Source organism: Mizuhopecten yessoensis, unplaced genomic scaffold, assembly GCF_002113885.1.
Source record: "Mizuhopecten yessoensis strain PY_sf001 unplaced genomic scaffold, ASM211388v2 scaffold3229, whole genome shotgun sequence".
Lineage (NCBI taxonomy): Eukaryota > Metazoa > Mollusca > Bivalvia > Pectinida > Pectinidae > Mizuhopecten > Mizuhopecten yessoensis.
Window position 1 is genome coordinate 1221731 of NW_018404940.1, and position 6138 is coordinate 1227868.

The following is a 6138-nucleotide window of genomic DNA, read 5'->3' on the forward strand; positions in this document are numbered from 1 at the left end:
AAACAATTTACCGAGTATCCACCCTCACAACAACAAAACATCTTACCGAATATCCACCCTCAGAACAACCAAACATCTTACCGAGTATTTTACACCCTCAGATCAACCAAACATCTTACCCAGTATCCACCCTCACAATAATCAAACATCTTACCCAGTATCCACCCTCAGAAAAACCAAACATCTTATCGAGTATCAACCCTCAGAACAATCAAACATCTTACCGAGTGTCCACCCTCAGAACAACAAAACATCTTACCGAGTATTTACCCTCACAACAATCAAACATCTTACCGAGTATCCCCTCAGAACAATCAAACATCTTACCGAGTATCCACTCTCACAACAATCAAAACCAAACATCTTATCGAGTATCAACCATCAGAACAATCAAACATCTTACCGAGTGTCCACCCTCAGAACAACGAAACATCTTACCGAGTATTTACCCTCACTACAATCAAACATCTTACCGAGTATTCACTCTCACAACAATCAAACATCTTACCGGGTATCCACCCTTCAGAAAAACCAAACATCTTATCGAGTATCAACCATCAGAACAATCAAACATCTTACCGAGTATCCACCCTCACAGCAATCAAAGATCTTACCGAGTATCCACCCTCAGAACAACCAACATTCTTACCGAGTAACCAACCTCACAACAATCAAACATTTTACCGACTATTCACCCTAAGAACAACAAAACATCTTACCGAGTATCCACCCACACAACAATCAAACATCTTACCGAGTATTCACCCTCACAACAATCAAACATCTTACCGGGTATCAACCCTCACAACAATCAAACATCTTACCGAGTATCCACCCTCAGTACAGTCAAACATCTTACCGAGTAACTACCCTCGTGACAATCAAACATCTTACCGAATATCCACCCTCACTACAATCAAACATTTTACCGACTATTTACCCTAAGAACAACAAAACATCTTACCGAATATCCATCCTCACAACAATCAAACATCTTACCGAGTATCCACCCTCACAACAATCAAACATCTTACCGAGTATTCACCCTAAGAACAACAAAACATCTTACCGAATATCCACCCTCACTACAGTCAAACATTTTACCGACTATTTACCCTAAGAACAACAAAACATCTTACCGAGTATTTACCCTCAGAACAATCAAACATCTTACCGAGTATCTACCCTCACAACAACAAAACATCTTACCGAGTATTTACCCTCAGAACAATCAAACATCTTACCGAGTATCCACTCTCACAACAATCAAACATCTTACCGGGTATCAACCCTCCCAACAATCAAACAGCTTACCGAGTATCCACCCTCAGAACAACCAACATTCTTACCGAGTAACCAACCTCACAACAGCAAAACATCTTACCGAATATCCACCCTCACTACAATCAAACATTTTACCGACTATTTACCCTCAGAACAACAAAACATCTTACCGAGTATTTACCCTCACAACAATCAAACATCTTCCCGAGTATCCACCCTCACAACAATCAAACATATTACCGACTATTCACCCTAAGAACAGTAAAACATCTTACCGAGTATTCACCCTCACGACAATCAAACATTTTACCGAGTATCCACCCTCACAACAATCAAGCATCTTACCGAGTATTCACCCTCACGACAATCAAACATTTTACCGAGTATCCACCCTCACAACAATCAAGCATCTTACCGAGTATTCACCCTCACGACAATCAAACATCTTACCGAGTATCCATCCTCACAACAATCAAACATCTTCCCGAGTATCCACCCTCACAACAATCAAACGTATTACCGACTATTCACCCTAAGAACAGCAAAACATCTTACCGAGTATTCACCCTCACGACAATCAAACATCTTACCGAGTATCCACTCTCACAACAATCAAACATCTTACCGAATATCCACCCTCAGAACAACCAAACATCTTACCGAGTATTTTACACCCTCAGAACAACAAAACATCTTACCGAGTATTTACCCTCAGAACAATCAAACATCTTACCGAGTATTCACCCTCACAACAATCAAACATCTTACCGAATATCCACTCTCACGACAATCAAACATATTACCGAGTATCCACCCTCTCAACAACAAAACATCTTACCGAATATCCACTCTCACGACAATTAAACATCTTACCGAGTATCCACCCTCAGAACAACAAAACATCTTACCGAGTATCCACCCTCACAACAATCAAACATCTTACCGGGTATCCACCCTCACAACAATCAAACATCTTACCTTGTATCCTACCTCAGAAAGCTAGATATGTTCGATCAATGTAATATATCTGTGCAAGAAAAGTAAATCCGAGTTTGATCAAATTTTGACATATTCGCGTCAGCTCTAGATCTGTTGCACCGAATTAAATAGACTCACTTGAAAAATACAAGTGGCCCCCATGTGGTAATCGGAAAATACAAAACTAGGGACCCCCAGCTCACTTCCGGTGAAGTTGTCAGTAATTATCCAATTGACAGGAAATTGTTACAGTGCCCGCTGTTGGGTTAACGTTGATTTAGCTATAGTGCCCGGATGTTATGCGGTCTGTAACGCTATCCGGAGGTATTAACGTCGGCGATACACACCTTATAGGGGATTAGTGATACAGAAGGCGTATGTGTGAATTGTTTGCCTCTTGTGTATCGGTAAGTACTCCATGTGTCACAATACAGAGAGTTGTTATTGACAGGGATCCCGGAGGAGACTCACGGTACCAACCGTTATCAACAGTGGTCAAAGCAATTAACATTGGTCATCTTACTGATACTGGCGTAAACCTTTGTATGTACAGAAAAGAAACAAATCTGCTGATTACACGCGGCTAACAATGTGGGTCCCCAGCAGAATCGTGAGTTTTCGTTTGTGTGCTTTCCTCTGGGGACAATAAAACCAACAATGATTTACTTCACCAAGCAGCAGTTCGGAACTTCATCTTCTTTTTTGTTTTACATTTTTCTATAACTATTGTACTTAAGTTCAACAAAGGTCGATGATTGGCAATTGAGCGGCTATTTTGTTTTTTGCAAATAAGATGGTCAAACTCCAATTCCACTTGGAGATCGGATTTATCGGATTCAGCATACTGCAATTTCATCTTTATGTCAAGTTCGCAGCTTTAACCAAAAACAGCTCTTTGAACCTTATGTATACATTTTTTTTCTTGAGAAATCTCACTAGTCTATATTATGAATTGATACAAAAATCTTCCAATGATAGCGAGGCAACGCATCTAGTTATCTGAACACAGGAATTCAGAAATATGGCGACTTATGGTAAAGTGTTCAACATGTTATCATTTGTTCTTGTATAAACTCCTACATATATAAACACCGAAAAAATTATAGCTTGGTATTCTACAGGAGCAGAACTATTTACCCTGTAGACACATCCTTCTCAATTAATGACAAGAAGTTTCAAGATAAATATGTTTTAGTGCTGTGTAAAAAACTCTATCAGGGGGCGAGCTGTCAATGGCAGCTCCAGGCAGTTGTTAGGGTACTGCGGCCATTTGTAACACCCGTGCGAGGTTCAGTTATAAAGGCAGGCTTTTCGCCATCGCCGATTTATCAGGGGCGGGAAAAGGTAGATTCATTTTAAATTTCTAACAACACATTTTCTCAAAGTGTCTTGAAAAATATAATATCGTCACCTTTCGTGCCTGAAAAAAAGTTCATTTTGAATTTAAATGCGTATGATTGACTTGAGGGAGCGGAGCACGTCGTGTTTAGCCAGACTTGTGGTATATTGGAAGTTAGCTTACGATGTTATTAAATTTCCACCGTTTATCTTGTATAACTCTGTAGGTTCACGGTTGTCGATCTCTGGGCTACTGTTATTCATTCCTACTGCCGTTTCTACTAAGCATTTTGTGATGTTGTTCACTGCTTCAGATACTATATTATTTCCTAAAGGTGTCATTTTTACGGCTTCCAATTGGCATCGGAGCATTTGTTTCTATTTCTCCTCTTTGGTTTGTGCCGTATTTTACTTTATTTACGATCATTTTGACTTTCTATTCACGACCTTTTCCCCAGTCTTCAATTCCTAACCATTTTAAACCAGCCACGTTCACACAAAGGAAGGCTTTTACTTTCTCATCCATTTATTTTGTTTCTGATTTCTTGAGGAAATAAAAAGCCATTATAGATATTGTATGTAGAATATAGTAAAAAAAGGTTAGCAAGAATTTAATTCTGCGCTTCGCTTTGATTGGTATCCTGTTTGTTTTGATAAATATTCATTTTATCCTCCTCTCTGTCTGGTATCGTGTTTATTTCACTGATAGCAATGCTGCCTTCTCCTTGTGTGTCCTTTTTGTTTAAACTAATATTCATGTTGCCTTCCTTTTCGTTTGGTGTTTTTTCTTATTTTAATTGATATTTATGTTGCCCTCTCCTGTATCTTTGGTGTGGATTTTGTTTAATTTGACTATCACTTTGCCACAATCTTGTTGCCTTCCTTTTACTTGGTCTCCTTGTTGTCCTAATATCTGCTTACCTTTCTCTTCGATGTCGTTCGCTTTGTAATCGATGTTTGATATACTAACTAACAATAACTGATGCCGATTCAGATTCGATATCGTGCTGGTCCCCATGTTCTATTTGAGGAAGGACTGAGGCACAGTAAGAGGTCGATTTCCTTCAGTGACAGACAGACTGGTGAAAACTTTGTGTACAGACATTAGACAATAAAAGATATTCAATACCTTCAAGTTGTACATACTATAGATAGTAATATATATATAATACTATAAGTGTATATAGACAATAGAGACTAATAGATCTATAATACTATCAAGGTGTACAACTATAGATAATAATAGATCTATAATACTATCAATGTATATAGACAATAGAGACTAATAGATCTATAATACTATCAATGTATACAGACAATAGACACTAATAGATCTATAATACTATCAATGTATATAGACAATAGAGGCTAATAGATCTATAATACTATCAATGTATATAGACAATAGACACTTATAGATATATAATACTATCAATGTATATAGACAATAGATAGTAATAGATCTATAATATTATCAATGTATATAGACAATAAAGACTAATAGATCTATAATACTTTCAATGTATATAGACAATAAAGACTAATAGATCTATAATACTATCAATGTATATAGACAATAGAGGCTAATAGATCTATAATACTATCAATGTATACAGACAATAGACACTAATAGATCTATAATACTATCCAGAGGTAGCATGATGATGAGACATTGGATGAATAACGGATTATTACATCGTCATTATATCAACATACTAACTATGGGTGTAAATGTGAAACGTCAAGGGGCCACATTGGTGGACACCTGAGGCGAGCTGAGGACCAAGTATCACATAGATGTCACACCAACACAGACGCTGATGAGGACCAGGTGATTGTCCCATTTATAACACAGGTGTTGTCAACACAGTGTTTGTCTCACTAAGTTAAAAAAAACGGTCATAAAGATGTCTCGGCTTTGACCTGTAGGGTAGGACAGCCCATTGTCGGCAAGCAGCCTTTGTCTCATAACAACAACATATGTTGGAACTACTCTGATTTTAAAGTGTTTTAATGCCTCAGTTTTATGCAATATAGAAATAATGAGGCTGATTTTTGCTAAGGAAACATTTGGTTAAATTATTCCCATGGACCCTATAGCTGACCACCAAATAAGTGTATAGTTATACACCTTTTTTTACATGTCAAAACGAAGATAAATTGTCCAGAGAAAATATCTGTTACATTACTTATTTTGACGTATATACAGAGAATGACGACAGAATCGTCCACTTTACAAGGTAAATAACCTTAACCGGAGGAATCTTCACTTACGTTGACGTGACAGTGTAGAGAAAAATACAATTGAAAATTAAAATGATCATTATTTATGTTACACAAGGTTCAATTGGTACAAAGGCAGTCCAGACAACTAAGTAATTTACCTATTGGTAAAAATGAAATACAAGGAAACCATGAACTACCTGAATTGGTTACAATGGAATACAAAGTAACCACGAATGACACGTATTGGTAACAATGAAATACAAAGTAACCACGAATGACACGTATTGGTAACAATGAAATACAAAGTAACCA